This window comes from Macrobrachium rosenbergii, chromosome 21 (genome assembly GCF_040412425.1).
Source record: "Macrobrachium rosenbergii isolate ZJJX-2024 chromosome 21, ASM4041242v1, whole genome shotgun sequence".
Taxonomy (NCBI): domain Eukaryota; kingdom Metazoa; phylum Arthropoda; class Malacostraca; order Decapoda; family Palaemonidae; genus Macrobrachium; species Macrobrachium rosenbergii.
The window spans coordinates 40,204,291-40,221,435 of record NC_089761.1 but is presented as its reverse complement, the minus strand read 5'-3'; the positions used below and the strand labels follow the sequence as shown (position 1 = coordinate 40,221,435).

At 39.6% G+C, this 17,145-nt stretch overlaps 1 protein-coding gene across 2 annotated transcripts in view; it reads left to right on the top strand.

The window, feature by feature from the left end:
- LOC136849994 (transmembrane protein 114) overlaps positions 1–17,145 on the top strand; it is a 151,694-nt gene that overhangs the window by 125,370 nt on the left and 9,179 nt on the right. The gene's annotated exons all lie outside the window — the stretch shown is intronic.

The following is a 17,145-nucleotide window of genomic DNA, read 5'->3' as shown; positions in this document are numbered from 1 at the left end:
CCATTCCACTCTGCCCTTTGCAAGAGTAGTTGTGAATTTCACACAAGAAGTTGAAGGTTGTTGAATTGCGATATAGAAGTTGTTACTGAGTCTCTTGTATGAAGCATCATGTTCACAAGCAATTTGTTATGTTGTGGAGATACATCAGTAGAATTAGGTTCTTTTCGCGCGGATGGTTTGGGTCTCTGTCACCTTAGGAAGTTCTTGGCAATGTGTGTAAAGGTTCTGCTAAACTTGTTAGTGTAAGAAACTTAGATTAGAGTTCATGCTAGACACGGCAGAAGAGAGAGAGAGAATGTTTTTAACTAAAAGGAAGAAAAAAGAATTTCGAAGCTGAGGTTTTGTTTTCGATAAGAATTTAGATTGTAAGTAGTTTTAAGAATATAAAGAAAGGAGAAATTTTTGTGAGAGAGAGAGAGATAATTAAGATTTTTTTAATTAAAAGGAAGAAAAAATAGAAACTGACGGGTTGTTTTAGATAACTATTGAAATTGTAAGTAGTTTTAATAATATAAAGAGAGGAAAATATTTTGAGAGAGAGAGAGAACTAAGTGGATTTTTAATTAAAAGGAAGAAAAATCAGTTGTTTTAAAATTGTAGGTAATTTTAAGAATACAAAGAAAGGAGAAAATATAAGAGAGAGAGAGAGAGAGAGAGAGAGAGAGAGAGAGAGAGAGAGAGAGAGAGAGTCAGTCAGTCAGTCAGTCTTTTAAACTCCGGAGAGCCGATGATGTGACGTTTGAGAAAGAGAGAGAGAATGTATGGTAATGCGAGTTGTTTTCCATCCCCATAATGATGGGATATTCCGTCATCTTCCATGTAATGTTCCCATCAATGTTCCCATCATTATTGGGCCTCTTGGCGTGGAGGCTGGGAACTAGGCCTCTGTTACCTTTGTTCCCGATATTCCCATTTTCTCATGATGCCTTCTGTCTGTCACTGTCGTGGTTTCTCCTTTGAGCAATAACACTTTGGAGGATCTGAGCAGTTATTGAGAACAGAACAAAATGGACAGGTGCAACTGCCGTCTGTTGGTGCCTTTGAGGTCAAGGCCCACTCTTCTGTTTGACCTCTCTCCCTCATTTTTTACGAGGGATTAGTGTAAGAGGGGCACCTGGCTTCTTATGGGGATTGGCTTCACATGGGCATTTGGTAGGCCCATCCTTCTGACCTCTGCTTTAAAATGCCCATACAAATTCGAGGATCTTTTACATGCCCAATCTATAGTATGTGCTTTATGTATCCATGTCAGTCCTTGTATTTTTGTACTTCTACCAGGTGTTGTATTTTGTATGGGCCCAAACTGTTTCGTGTATGTTGTATGCATCCATACAATTCTTTTATACGTTTATGTTCTTACCAAATAATGTGTTTTACATGGGCCCAAACTGTTTCATGTATGCTGTGTCTGTATCCATACGAATTCTTGTGTATTTAAATATTTTTACCAAATAATGTGTTTTTGTGGACTCTTTAAGTCATGGACTTTGTTTGGGTAACGTGAAATCTTTATATTTTGAATGTACCACATAAATTCAGCTTTGCATGTAACGATAAAAATTCATGTCATGTACACCCATTCAGACACTTGTATTTTGTTTGTATTAAGTATTTTGTATAAATGCTCATTCAATTTTGAAGTGCTGTATTTGACACGCATGCTTTACCAATTAAATCCAATCTTTATGTTACGTCTTCTCAGACCTTTGGTCTTGCCCGAGACTCCATGATTGATCTGGGCCTTCCACTCTGAGGAAAGCGGGCGCCATCGGCATCCGCTCGCTCGTATCCGAAATATCCGGTTGCAACCAATGTATCCGGCTATTGTTCTCGACGCTGGTGGTTCATGGTAGCTGACAGGTACCGTCTGATTAGACAGGGGGGTCTGATAGAAGCAATAAATCATTGGTGGTTGACGGTATGTAAGACAGGAGCCGAATATGGGGCAGAGAAATTGTCAAAATTGACCCTTTTTTATTTTTGTCTCAACAGAATGATCGAATTTAGTTTAATTAAGGGTACTTGAAGAAACAATTCGACGTGAAATTCGTTCCTAAGATTAAGATCATTCATTATCTGTCTCCTTCGTAAAAAATCTGTGATCATCATCATCATTATTACCTGATTTCATTCATTTCATTTTGTAATTTGATAAATGCGCTCTTCCTGAAATTCCAGTCGGTTTCCGCAGAATGGAGATTTGTCGTTTTAGCTGCTCGAGAAAGTTCGCGAATCGTCAAAATAATTGTGGCTGATCGACATTAAGAAAATGGAAATCATTTTTTTAATATAATTCGGGTCAAACCACGAACTGTTTCCGTCATTCTTCATTGCTATTAACCACCAATTTTTTTTTGTTCTTTTCTTAAATTCACTTTCACTCTATTAAAAGATTCTGCGTGAAGAGATGACAATTGGCAGAACATTAAAACTCTCTTGATTCACATTTTCCTATTTATTCGATTTTGCTTAGTTTTCTCATTCGCCGTCGAGTGGATTTTACCTTGGGTACGTTCATGAGACTTCGGGCGTTGCGGATTTGCGTTTTACTCCGAGCGCTTTCTCGCTACTGATGGGATAATTAGCTAATGGGTTGATTAAGGGCTTTGAAGCCTCTAGGCTTAATTAGCGTGGCGGTAGTACGTTATGTATTGAACTTGCACTTTTTGTTTCTCTCTCTCTCTCTCTCTCTCTCTCTCTCTCTCTCTCTCTCTCTCTCTCTCTCTCTCTCTCTCTCTCTCTCTCTCTCAGCATGCATTTTCTCAGTAATTCAGTAAATGTCTTGCTCTGCATCCATTTATTAATAGTGAATTGCAGTTTTAGTAAGTCATCGAAAGTCATCCGATATCTGAATGGGATTTGGTAAATGTGGAATTCACAAGGTCCGTGATAATTGTTCACAGTTAGACTGAGAAACCAAGTGAGTGAATGAGTGAGATTGCTTTTGTTAAGTATTGTAATGGTTCATTTAGAATTTTGTGTCATTTGGTTGTATTTAGTATTTTTGTTTTAATTTTCGAGGTTTGAATCTGAGAAAATGCATTACATTCAGACTTTCCCTTTTCGTATTATTGTCTGAAAAAAGATTGAATAAGAATTAGAAAGTAATAAAAATAAATCAAGATAGTATTTTTTATTGTTGAAGAGGTGGGGGTTTCGGGTTAAAACTCATATTTCTTTCTGGCGTAGGATTGTCAATCCTTGTGTGGTCTCTGGACAGCAAAGGATGCCAAGAGCAAACCTGTCTGAGCCTAAATCCTACGAAGACATTTGTATTTCACTGTCGTGCCAAGCGACTGACGACCACAGTTTCGCTTGATTAATAAGTAATAACACCCTGCTCATTCATCCTTGATGTCACTGCCTTTACTGACCTCCTTCTTTGAATGAGAGAGGGGGGGGGGGGTCACTGTACTAAGGTAGCTAGGGGTGGGCTTGATGTATGGTTAACGCACATACCTTGCGCTGTGAACCAATCTTTACCGAGACTTGCAACAGATTCCAGGAGTCCGGTGCAAGTGGTGAAAAATGCCTTCGACTTCAGTGTTATCACTAATCTTTATTAATTTTGTGTTCCTTTAGACTAGAGGCTCCGCTCACTTCCGTCTACGTGATTAATAACCACTTCCTTAAAAGGTCACTTTCTAGCTACCCAAACCAAACGTAATTGGCCGCCAGGTTAATGGTGGTGACACATCGTAATTGCAGCAGAGGCTTTCTTGGGCTTGGGTTGAAGGCGTCCGCTTTAGTAGATTAATCAAACGAATGGAAGGGGTTGTTATCGATGTGCTTTCGCAAATAATAATATGAATACAGATAGACAGGCACACGCTAGAGTTCTCTTAAAAGTTCTGTGTTCGCTGACACTGTATAGGCTAGTCTTCCATCCTTCAAAAGTTGGGGTCACTTTTTTCTTTTTTATTTCTCTGCTTCTCGACTTCCTCCGGTTTGGGCAATTTAAAGGGCGTTGGATTATCCTTCCCCAGGGAGTGTGTCACAGAACACACACACACACGAAAACAGCAGAGAAAGGTCTTTGTAATCCATTTGCGGCAAACTTTCTCCTAGAGATTTGGCATCGCTTATCAATGTGATTTTTGCGGTTGACTTAATTGTCGTCTTACAACTTGCCCCCCGCCCTCTTCTCTCTCTCTCTCTCATTACGTCTGTCGCCGTTTTCTTTCCGTTTGGCTGAGGATTCTTTCAGTGCTTGATCAATTTTCCTGTGCAGTTGTCCACAAAATTTGGTCACTTACCTTAATTACATGTTCTTGTTTCCCCACTCATTTCTTTATGCAGTCTGTTATTTTTATTCATCAGTATAATATCCGAATCTGGTTCCCTATCTTTTTCATTATTATTCTTTCTGAACCTGCAGGGGGCTGGTGCCGCCAGTGCACCTCTCGTGTTGCACTTTATTCCCCTAGCTTAGACTTTACTTTCATTTTTGCTTCCTTTCTTCAGTCTTGCTGTCCCACCACTCTAACCCTTTTCACTGTCTTAGCGCTGAATTGCCGACAATACAGTAGTGCTTAGCTTGACTGACAAAAGCTCAAAAAACCAAATCAATCTTTCTTTTTGACAGGAGGAACATCCTAACCCCCTCCCCCCCACAGTAGGTGTTGAAGAAACCGCTCTTCATATACTCTCTCTCTCTCTCTCTCTCTCTCTCTCTCTCTCTCTCTCTCTCTCTCTCTCATCTCATTCATTCATTCCTTCACCGGAACTGCCTTTGCAGTAGAAAGCGCCTCTGGAAGGCTGTGTCGGCCGTTCAACCATTCAGAAGTTTCTCCGCCGCCGCTGAGAGAGATGGTCGGTCTCTTTAATTCTTTTCCGTAGCAGTGCCTCTGTTCATGCTTTCATTTCATACTCAGCCGCCTCTGTTTTTGATCTGTGCGGTTTTGCTTTCTCTTTCCGTGTCATTGTTTTGTAAAGCGTTTTCGTTTATTTCACTTTTATTTTAACCTGTCGGTTCTGTTTGTTTTTCCTTAGCACTTCCTCCGTTCATGCTTTCGTTCATACGCTGCCTTCTCTTTTTTTTTTTTTTGGTCTGTGCGCTTTTGCTTTCTTTTTCCATAAAGCGTTTTCGTTCGTTTCACTTTTATTTTATACTGATAATTTTGTACCTCGGGCGTTTACTCCACTTTGTAATTTGTGTTTTGACGTACTTAACGGGTAGTATTGACTTCTTTATTTTTCTGTGGATTTCCTTGCGGCTTAGCTCAAATATGCCTTGAGTAAACTAGAAAGCAACCAAATATCGGTTGCTACCGCCTACAACCACAGAAAAAAAAAAACCCATATCCACACTCTCCCCAAACACACACAAAATGTTACTAAGTACTAAAATCCATGAAGAACTTTTGAGCTATACTTTTCAGCTATCTTGTTGATTAGACACAAACAAACGCACGTAGCAATACATAACCGCCGTCCAGCTTCGTTGCCGAGGATAATAAGAGAGCGAAGTAGAGGTGTTTATGTTCGTCTTATGCATATAATTGTAAGGTAAATAAGAGAATGAAAACATCCTCTACTCATTCCCTTTTGAATGCCAAGAGCATTGAGGGTTGGCCGCTGAGAGTACTTTTTTTTTTTTTTGGCCGCTGAGAGTACTTTTTTTTTTTTTTTAGACATAAGTGTTTTGAGGAAACTTGACGGCGGATTTCATGCCATTGACGTGACTCACCTCTCTCTCTCTCTCTCTCTCTCTCTCTCTCTCTCTCTCTCTCTCTCTCTCATTTGCTGAAGCGTCCTCCAGTGAAATCGAAAGAAGGTCGTGATGACTTTAATGTTTGCCTTTCATGATCACTAGGTATTTGGATAGATGTTCTCTCTCTCTCTCTCTCTCTCTCTCTCTCTCTCTCTCTCTCTCTCTCTCTCTCTCTCTCTCTCTCTCTCCTTCGTGCTGAATGCAGAGGATTTGATATGTCGCCCACCACGATATCCAGTTCAGCTGGTGAGAATGTGAAGAGACATCCAGTTATATATGAATTTCTTGTTATCACAACCTCCCCCCTCCCTACCCTCCACCAACCCTTCCCCTTTAATCCGTAACCCCCCCCTCTCTCTCTCTCTCTCTCTCTCTCTCTCTCTCTTCCCCTAAACCACCAAGAGGCCCATTCCTGAGACTTGTTTATTTTGGGGTGGGAAAGTAGATTGATGATCCCACCGTGCAACTTTTCGTTGTGAGAGAGAGAGAGAGAGAGAGAGAGAGACTATAATTGAGGAATATCTTGTGATTGGTTTCACCTCAGCGGGTGAGGATTACCTCATCGAGGTCATCCTGTTTTTTTATCTAATGATTTGAGGAAATAAATTTTGAGAGAGAACACAATTCTCTCTCTCTCTCTCTCTCTCTCTCTCTCTTGCTTTCTGATTCCTGTGGTGCAATAGAGACAGGTATAAATTACTTGTCGCTTCCTGTTCGGTAATATCACTGATCATTATCCTTCCTGTATAATGATCATTATCAAATTGAAGGCTTTTTGATCTGTTAATTCTAAGTGTCAGGGTTAAAGCTGCCTTCACTTGAGAAACTTTATTTTTATGACATTAAGATCCTATACCGTCACCTACTAGAATATTTCCGATTTTAGTGGTGGGTATTTTTTTCATAATGTGTGTACTCGTTATGTTTACTATAATTTTAATACCATTCATGGTTTGTGAGAATTGAAAGGAGTATGTTACCTAAACTTATTTTCTAGAAAGTCGGTGAATTCTCGACAAGAGACTTATTCAGCTGTGAATTTAATGAAGAGGATCCATCAGTCCTATAATATTATTGTGCCTCCAAGTAAGTTTTAATTTGGACTGGTATCTTTTTCTTGGGATGGCACACTCTTAAGCTGTTTCTTTTAGTCCTTAAAGTTAGTCAATATTAGGTTTGGTCATGACGTGGATGGGTGGCCGCCTTCGGCAGCCTGTGAGCTTTGATGGCACTGTAAGCATTTGTAACTTGGTGCCATAGATCTCTGATACACAAGATTAACATATCGTCTTTTGGTCTCTCTCTCTCTCTCTCTCTCTCTCTCTCTCTCTCTCTCTCTCTCTCTCTCTCTCTCTCTCTCTCTCTTTATAACTTGATATATGGATCTCTGATACTCAAGATTAACATATAATTGTCATTTGGGGTCTCTCTCTCTCTCTCTCTCTCTCTCTCTCTCTCTCTCTCTCTCTCTCTCTCTCTCTCTCTCTCTCTGTAACTTGACCATGGATCCCTGATACGCAAGATTTAGCCTACCAATACAACATTTTCTCTCTCTCTCTCTCTCTCTCTCTCTCTCTCTCTCTCTCTCTCTCTCTCTCTTTGTAACTTGAGACCATGGATCAATGATACGCAAGATTTAGCCTAAAATGACACTTGTCTTCGTCTCTTTCTCTCTCTCTCTCTCTCTACGCAAAATGAACTCTCTCTCTCTCTCTCTCTCTCTCTCTCTCTCTCTCTCTCTCTCTCTCTTTTTGATTCTCTGCCCCAGTTCATGTGAGCAGATCCAACAACGTTAGTTACGACGTGTGGGATATTTTTTTTTTTTGTGTCTTAGTAAACGCTCGATTTGTTTTGGTCTATTCGTGGTGCTTGAGCTTTCACCTGACCTCCTCGTCTCGGGTCTTCTTATGACCCATCGCCGCTTTCACCGAGCTTTTTGAAGCGTTTGTGGCATAATCCAGTGGCTTCTGGTGTTTGTCTAGGCAGGGATGTCATGGCGGGGGGCGGGTTTCAGGTTTAGTGTATTAAAGTTAAGAATCTCTTATTATTTTTTGTACAGCTATAAAAAGTAGTTGAGAATATCTGTTATATGTTTTGTATACCCAGGAAAACCTAGATGTTATTTTATATAAACAGAACAAAATCAGAATTTTTTAGGATTTTATTCTTCATTTGCTGATGACTTCGCCCACATCATTCTGGCCTCAACAAGTACTCTCTCTCTCTCTCTCTCTCTCTCTCTCTCTCTCTCTCTCTCTCTCTCTCTCTCTCTCTCTCTCTCTCTCGTAAATCATTAATTTAATTTTGTATGGTCGTAGTTGCATTGTTGGTAAGTACATTCTCTCTCTCTCTCTCTCTCTCTCTCTCTCTCTCTCTCTCGTAAATCATTTCATTTAACGTTGTATTGGTAGTTCCATTGATAGAATGTATATTTCTCTCTCTCTCTCTCTCTCTCTCTCTCTCTCTCTCTCTCTCTCTCTCTGGATCTCTCTCTCTCTCTCTCTCTCTCTCTAAGGCTATATGCAATTGAGGGACGAAACAGCGCGACCGAAGCCCAATCCCCCGGTTTAGAACTTTCCCCCTAAGGCTATATGCCTCCATTCTCCTCCCCTCCTCCTCCTCCTCCTCCTCCTCCTCCTCCTCCTCCTCCTCCCACCTTAATTCATTCTTCCTTCTATTCTCTTCCCTCTGTTTTTAATTCAAGTGGACCATACTTCAGTTTAGGCAATGGGGGCATTCAGTCAGTCGTCATTTCTTTGTTGACATCGTCGTGGAAGCTTAGGATGGTTATGATCTCCATTTATGATTATGTTTTTAAATATTTGCTTTTTGGTGTGTGCTTTCTTTCAAGCCCACGACATTTCTAAAAAATTTAGCGATGGATATCAAGCAACTTTTGCTTGGTAAATGGCTTATAACTGCTTGCCATCTATCACATCCACCTTCATTTCATTATCATGTTTTTAAATAGTAGTTTTTGTCTGTGTGTGTGTTTGCTGGCCGTCGTGACCCCGACATTTATACAAAAGTAAGTGGCGGATATCAAGCAAATTTTGCTTGATAAATGGCCTATAACTGCCATTTATCGCAGCCACCTTCGTTTCTTACCTGCCTTCGCTCAATCCAGGCATTTTTTGTATATTCTCTCATACGCTATTTTTGCATTACGGAGCGTTGGCATGTCATCAAAGAGGAATCTCAGGAATGCCTGAAGTCATGACGGTGCTTTTTGCAAGCAAGCAGCGATCCCGTTGCGATACGTGGACGGGTGACGGTTCCGTCACAGTTTAAAAATACGGGCTGGCGATGACAAAGAAACAGACATTGACGGCTGTTCTGAGATGCTTTATGTTTTAAAGGGAAAAAGGGGAGTTGAACGCCGACCGAAGGGTATTTGATATACACGTGACGCAGTGAGAGAGAGAGAGAGAGAGAGAGAGAGAGAGAGAGAGAGAGAGAGAGAGAGAGAGTGATGTGGTATATGTGGTGTTCAAGGTACTTGGCTTCATAATTTGGAGAAACGTCTTGAGTGTATAATTATATGAATTAATCCTAATGATAAAAGAAGTAGAAGAAATTAGAAGCATTTTATGGGGTTAGTTTCGGGAATTTGTTGAGGACCCTAGGCTGGTGGCTGAGCTGTGTATTATTCCGGAAAAAAATAGTCACTCTACTAGAAAAAATCTATGAAGCTATAAAAAAAGTATAACTTTTTCTCTCCTACTGTGGAATTTAATTTTTAAAAATCTATAAAACTATAAATATCTGTAAGTTTTTCTCATATTGACATCATATTTTTGTATTGGAATTGTCTCCAGTTTTAGTTGGAAGATGAAACATCATTCTACTAAAAGAAAATCTATAAAACTAAATAAAAAAATGTGTAACTTTCTCTCATACTATAGAATTTTATTAAAAAATACAAAACTATAAATGTCTGTAAATTTTTCTCCAATAGGATAGAATTTGACATCATGTTTTTTTTACTGGAATTGCCTCCTGTTTTAGTTGGAAGCTGAAACCTCATTCTTAAAAAAAATATATAAAACTAAGAAAAAAAAACATTTCCTCACATACTCTGGAATTTAACATTATGTTTCCATACTGGAATTGCTGTCAGTTTTAGACGGAAGCTGAAACTGTCATGGAATTCTCAGCAAATTTAGGAAGCATAGCTTGATGACGGGTAATGCCGCATCAAGAACGTCGGATATCGGTACTTGAATTGACTTTGTATTGGCTGAGGCCGAGCCGTACAACAAACCAACCGGTCAAACCTAGTTCGTCATTGGGGAGCAACATTGTTATATTGGTGTCATATTTTTAGTATTTTGCATTTGTAGCACAAGCAGCAGCAGTGCTGATAGTTTCTTTGCTGGTGATGCAAACTGAGTTAAACGCATTTATAATTTGAGTCACAGGGTTTAAATAATGTTTGCTTATGTGTTTATATATATTTATATATATATAGACATATATATATATATATATATATATATATATATATATATATATATATATATATATATATATATATATATATATATATATATATATATATATATATAATGTTTGTTAATGTATACTTTTATATGTTTATGCTATGTCCCTTATCATTAGGAAGGATTATATTCTCTATAACATACCTGGCAGTATAATAATAATAATAATAATAATAATAATAATGATAATAATCCTGCATATATTCTCTGTATACATTTCTACACAACAAGGTCTTGGCAAACAACGCCAGGATGCTCTACATTCTAAAGGAATGTCAATATGCGTGGGCCTTTCCAAAGAAGATGCAAAAGACGAACTCACCGCGTCATGCTAACATTTCTGCGTCCGTGATTAATATGGCCGCCCATTTCCTGCGTCCAAGGACGGCCAAACTTATATAATTCATGTCCAGTGCGTTCTTTGCGAAGCCTGGGCGTATTGGAAATCACGGATCGCTTCCGAAGGCGTTGTTCCTTTGAGGAGAATCTGGTTTCTACGTCCCATGTCGTTTTGAAGTCATGCGGACATCGTTGTGTTTTTAATCCGTTTCTTAATTAGTTTTATTAGGTTTATCGTTCTTAGGGAGATACTGAATTTTTTTTTCTTTTAGGTTAGGTACATTCAAGTTACATTAGTGACAATAATAGAAGGCAGGATTATACACTTTTACATTTTCCATTTGACTTGAGGGGTGAAACTGAATAAATTACAGTGAGCCATGTATGTATGACCACAGTGCCTGGAATTTTTGTGGGGACACAGATTAGAAAAGGGTATTGACCTTTTCAAAGAGGGAGACGGAAACGCATCCCCTATAACGCCTATTACAGGGCTTATTCACACAGCCGCCTTGCTGATTTGCTCATGTATAACTATATACGTTTCCTATTGTAGCAGAAATACAAGTGGATGTGAATAAAACTGTAAGTAAGTGCAGTCACTTAATTAACTTTTAAGATACGTTTCCGGTAACAAAGAAACATTGTTGTTTTCCCTGGAAGTCAAAACAAGTATTCATAGGTTCACTAGCAGAAGAATTATCAGTCATTTTTGTGTAGACCAATAACTAGAAGTGAAAACAAGTCCCAAGTCGTCGTATCAGTTGACGACTTGGAGAAAACAAATCCACAGTTATGTATGGGTACATGTATTTAAAAATAAATCTCTACAGAGAGCTTTCGGGAAACTGTTCGATTACCCCCTCTCTCTCTCTCTCTCTCTCTCTCTCTCTCTCTCTCTCTCTCTCTCTCTCTCTCTCTCTCTCTCTCTGTAGAGATTTATTTTGAAAAATATGCACCCATACATAACTGTGGATTTGTTTTCTCCTTTTAAAACTCATGCCACTACGAGTATTTTTAAATTGAAGACTTGTTCAAGTAAGAATAATTTAGCCATAGACTACGTGTGTCTATTAAGACATGAGTAGACAGGAGGTATTAAGATCATGTTGTTGTGGTCGAATACAAAGGATCCCAACAACAGGGTGAATATTTCCTAAAAAACTAAACCCCAGGAAAATGCTCCTGTCTTGGTGTTTGTGGTATCCTCTCAGGAATAACATTCACGTCGGAGGCCAATCATGGACAGGGCGTCAGTCATCGCATAATCTGCTGGTTTAGACCAATGGGAAAGCGTTTTGATGTGGTCTTAGGCGTCACACTCCGACACATTCGTGGGAGAGTGGGGAGAACTTCTCTCAGTTCCCACGTTCGGTGCAAGGATGTAAATTATTACCACCTCTGACGGCGCTGGACGAAGTTTTACGTATTTACGCTTATCTGTCTGACCGTCCACAGAATTTCTAGGAAAATCTTGTGATTCCGAAGAAATTTTTTGGAGGTGTAGACCATGGTCCAAGAACCATGGAGTAGACGATGGGTGTTGAAAAAATCGGTTAGATTTTGAGATGAATCCGAACCCCAATGCGGATCCGGTTTTGTTTCCCATGGCGGCGGTGTTTGCTCTCATGAACCCTTTCTTATTTCATGATGAGCATGAGTCCGTTGTGTGTTTTCAGAGATTGTTTTTAATTTTAATATATTTTGTTTGTTTTTCCAGTCTCCCGCCTCAGTTTATATTGTAAACATGCATCTTAATGGCATGGCGAGTCTACTTGTATTCATGCATTACTCTTCATCTTTAAACACTATTTTGTCCCATTTCGTATTGTGAAGGCGAGTCCACGCTACAATAAAACATGCCTAAGCGCATGCCGGCGACTTACCGCATACATATCGCAAACAGGTTGAAAAAGCGTCGGCGACCGTAAGTGGAAAACAAATCTTTGGCAAATGCTGGATAATCGTATAAAGCACTGGTTAGGACTACCAGTAAGTTGCTGACTTGTTTTCGACCTGTTCGTGATGTGTTTGCAATAAGATACTGATGAGTCTATATTATTGTGCTGACGTACCCTTAGATACAAGCTATTACAGCAGGTATCATTAAGTATTGGTATTTGGAATGTCTTCCACTATTAAAGCACACGTGTTGAATGTTTTACTCTTTAGTGAGTATTTTGATTTTTTTTTATTTAGAATGGTGATCTATAATCAGCGATGCCAAGAACTGAAGGTAAACTCATTTCTTGTCAAAAAGGCTTCTTTACACCATCATAAAACCATCCCAGTCCTTGTTGGGTTTTCCTCTAAACCGCCAGCAGCTTTGAGGTTTGTCTTAGCTCTATGTATTGTGGCTTTGTATCATGAAGACAGGAGCTTTATTGCAACCTGCAACAAGCCTTAGGGTTGTGATGTGGGCAACAACACATCTTAGGGTTGTGATGTGGACAGTAGTGGTCCATGAAGGACTCAAGATACCAACAGTGTTTATGAGATCGACATTTTTATGATTTTTAACTAACCTTCGTGTGGAATAGGCCTAAGCCATTGACTTGCCAACAGTATTCCGCGGTGTAGAATGTCAAGCAAAGTTCCTAAACAGAAGAACTGAGGATATGTTTTCCTATAAGAATTATTTGTAAACGAAAATGGCAAGATTTAAGTCAGATTAATTATCAATTGATTCGCCCAGTGGTTCTTGGCCCGCTGTTTTCTGGGTGGTTACCGAAGGTTCCTCGTTGCTTATGTTTATCGCAATCAGGACGCAGCATACGCAATGATGTAAAAACTATTTAACTACATAATGAATATACAACTTTAAATGGCAATATATTCGTTGTATATATTTCACTTTATACTAGAATAATCCGTCCATCTTTATTTCCAAGTATAAATCATGAGGGTGATGTTTATGGCATCCCGAAACGGTCATCACGAGCCGGTGGCTTGAGGTCAATAAATCCTCTGACGGGTCCTTCGTAAGGTATGGCATTCCGTGACCCACCCACCCCCCTCCCTCCCATCTGGTAACATCGAAGGGGCCCCATTAAAGGCAGCGATGCGTTGCAAATGCTGTTGCTTCCGTCATTAGGCTGATGATTCGTTTCTCCCGGAAGGCTCATTTACGCGCTTTGCATACTTTGGGATGAAAAGAATGCCTAGTGGCGTTGGTATTTTTGGGAGTGGAACACACGCACATACATGTGTGTACGTGTGTGTGTATTTTCCGTGTTTACATAACTACACCCATTAGTACATTAATATCACTCAAATGATTTATAGGTTAAAGTTCAATTTTTTTATATATATTTCTTCGTTCTCTCGGATTATTCAGACTCGCAGATTATTGAGACAGGATTACAAGCCCATTTTTGGGTCCCATTGTCTGTAACTTCATTACAGAGGCCAAGCGTTGAACAGCGAAACTACAAATCTCATTTCCTTTTGGTACACTGGGAAAACATAAGTTAAGCTAAGCAACGTGGAGGTTCGCATAAGTCTATGTGGAAGTGGTCGGAGGGGGGAAGGAAAGATTAGATTGACCCTGAAAAGTCCGTCACCAGCAACAGTTCCCTCCGAAGAGAACCACTCATCCTTCTCTTCCCTTCCCTCTCATCCTCTTGTTATCATTCTCTTCCCTCCGCCCATCCTCCCAACCACTCCACGACCCCTAGCCTGGGAGAGGACAAAAGTGACAATCCTTCTTCCCTTTGTACCGTCGACAATCAGAAGAGGCGTCCTAATTGTCCGTTTCCCATCGCTTGGCCTTGACTCGAGGTGTCATCTTTTTCCATCTCGGGTTGAGCCAGCACCCCGAGAAAATCAAACAGGGATGTGTAATGGTTCTCGGTCCGATACACATGGCGACGGCTCTGAACGATTTCTCTCGTTTTGTGTCGTTGTTATCTTGCACCGGAGATTTGTGAGCGATTTCTCTCATTTGCTACTTTATCATTACCATCATCACACACGAAAGTTCTGAGCGTTTTCTCTGTTTTTTTTTTTACTTAGTCATTATTCAGCCTCTGATTGATCGTGCCACGCTTCCGTAAATGATCCTTTTACACAGCGCAGTTTCATTCTGGTTATTATTTAAAGTATGTCAATGTATATTTTTCATTGTACTTTCTTTATCCAAACTAAATTGACGTGAGAGATACACTTCAAAACGAGATTTTACGTTTTCTGAACAGGAAAAAAAGTTGGTTTTGTCGAGAAAGCTGTACTTGAGATTCTAGTTTTCGTGTGACAAATGAGCTGCTCTTTGTTAACTCTGAAAGCGCGCATGTGCACACTCTCTGGTTTTTCCGGGTTATGGCAGGTACTTGAAGGGGAATGTTTTCTCTCACCTGATTTCCTGGATTGGGCCTATCGTAATGTTTACTTATGTAATGTTTCGTATACTGACACTTCTGTATAGATATGTGATGCAATTGATTTGTAAATGTTCGCCACATGTTTGGTTCATCCTTGATTACAGAGATGAGGGTAACGTGGTAGCGACTGTTCTCTTGTTCGTCTATGGAGCCACCCCTGTTAAACGAACCGGCTTCTGTATGTCATGTGTCTTCCTTACGTTTTCTTTTAATGGGTTGTATATCAATACATACACACAGGATGTTTAGCAATTATACATTGTAGCGAGCCTTACAGGCCATAAAAGAAATGGGTTTCGGAGGATCAAGGGTTGTTATTGTTATCCTGCCTCCACAACACAACCACCTCAGCCTAGGGTCATGGACCCCATAATCTTATCTTAAATATTACCTCAGTCTATTGCAAACAGACTGTATTGCTTAAGAACACCATCTGGCATTGATGTTAGTAACCAAAATACAGACTATTGTCAAATTGTTTTTTTTTTATCACTTCGATTTAAATGTTGAGAAAAAATAATACTTGGCATCTTAAGTCCGCGTAGCATTCCTTGGTCACCTTCTACCTGAAGGGAGGACAATCATTGTAAAAAAAGGGATCCCGAATTATTTGTCTCCTATGTTTTGCAAGTTTGCGGTGGACCTGGTCGGTTATTTGGTGAGCGGTAAAGAAATAACGAAGGGGAATCTTTTTTTTTTTATCGCCTTTTGTATTCGGGAAAATAAAACGAAAGTCTTGTTCTGGGTGCACGCACGTCTTAGTAGGAAATGGCATCATCTGGATCTCGGAATCTTTTGCTGCGTTTTGTTCACTGTGACTGGTTTTTTTTTTTTTTTTTTGGAAACTCTTCGCTTGGGAGAAAACTTGCCTTTTAGAAGTGTGAGACACATGAATTTGCGTGTTACCACCTGAAAGTACTGCTGCAGTTTCTATTTTTCGATTTGTATGATTTTTGTATCCAAATTTTTAAATGTAGATGCATACACAGTAAATTTTATTTTGTTTGCCTTTTACATTCTGTACTGAACACTGGCGTTATTGCCTTGGAGAGAGAGAGAGAGAGAGAGAATATGATTATAATTTCCTGTGATGGCACGTTACTGTCTGGACTTAATGAAGTCACTTAAAATGCCATAATAAAATTTTCTCACTGCTATTTATACTGACACTCATAGTAAAGTTTTGGGGACGTCGTTAACCATAATTTTAGTAATTCTATGTAAATATTAAAATGCACGTAGAGTGAATATGTCTCATTTAGACAAGAAAAGATACTCCGCTATTCATGATTTCAGTAAGGCTAGAATAAAAGTCATTGACATTCCGAGAGTTAAGACAGGCTGAGAGAGAGAGAGAGAGAGAGAGAGAGAGAGAGAGAGAGAGAGAGAGATTCAGTAAAGGGCTTCAAGTAATGCTGTGATAGGACACAAAAAACTTGGGGAGAGAGAGAGAGAGATTGTCTGTTGTGTCAGTGGTACCGCCCGGCCAGTAAGTCTTGTACAACATAATTCACAGTGTAACCTAGCTTAAACTCAACAGTCGCAAGAACTGTGTTGAAACTGAAGTATAATAATGAATATCAGTTAAGAAGCAGATGCTGTAAAATCGTAGAACTTATAAAATTGGATCGTAAATAGTGCTATAACCAGTGTAAGTGGGATTTTACGATGAAACCAGCCGTTTCTTCCATAAATAATTTCCCCTCTCCGGTACTGATTACAGTCGACCTTGAACGTTGTCACAAAACAAACAAAAATGACGATGATGATGATGATGATAAACAAACAAACCTCAAAGCATGGTAATGGAGAGGTAACTTGGAGAAATGGACCTATCTCCCAACTTGTATCAGCTTCCAAGCAGCAGGTGTTCTTCCATTATCCGTTAACGGTTTGGACGATAACTCAGATGAGTCATCCACTTAATACAAGGGCAGACTTTACAGGAGGATTATCAGTAACTCTTAAAATTTTTTAGTTTTTGTCCTTTACCCTGTGGTTACGTTAGTTTCAGTAAGAATCCTTAAGGCCCAAATTAATAGCTCTCTCTCTCTCTCTCTCTCTCTCTCTCTCTCTCTCTCTCTCTCTCTCTCTCTCTCTCTCTCTCTCTCTCTCTCTCTCTCTCCCCAAATTTTTGTGTCCCGTCTCAGCATTACTTGAAGCCCTTCAGAGAATTTCTCTCTCTCTCTCTCTCTCTCTCTCTCTCTCTCTC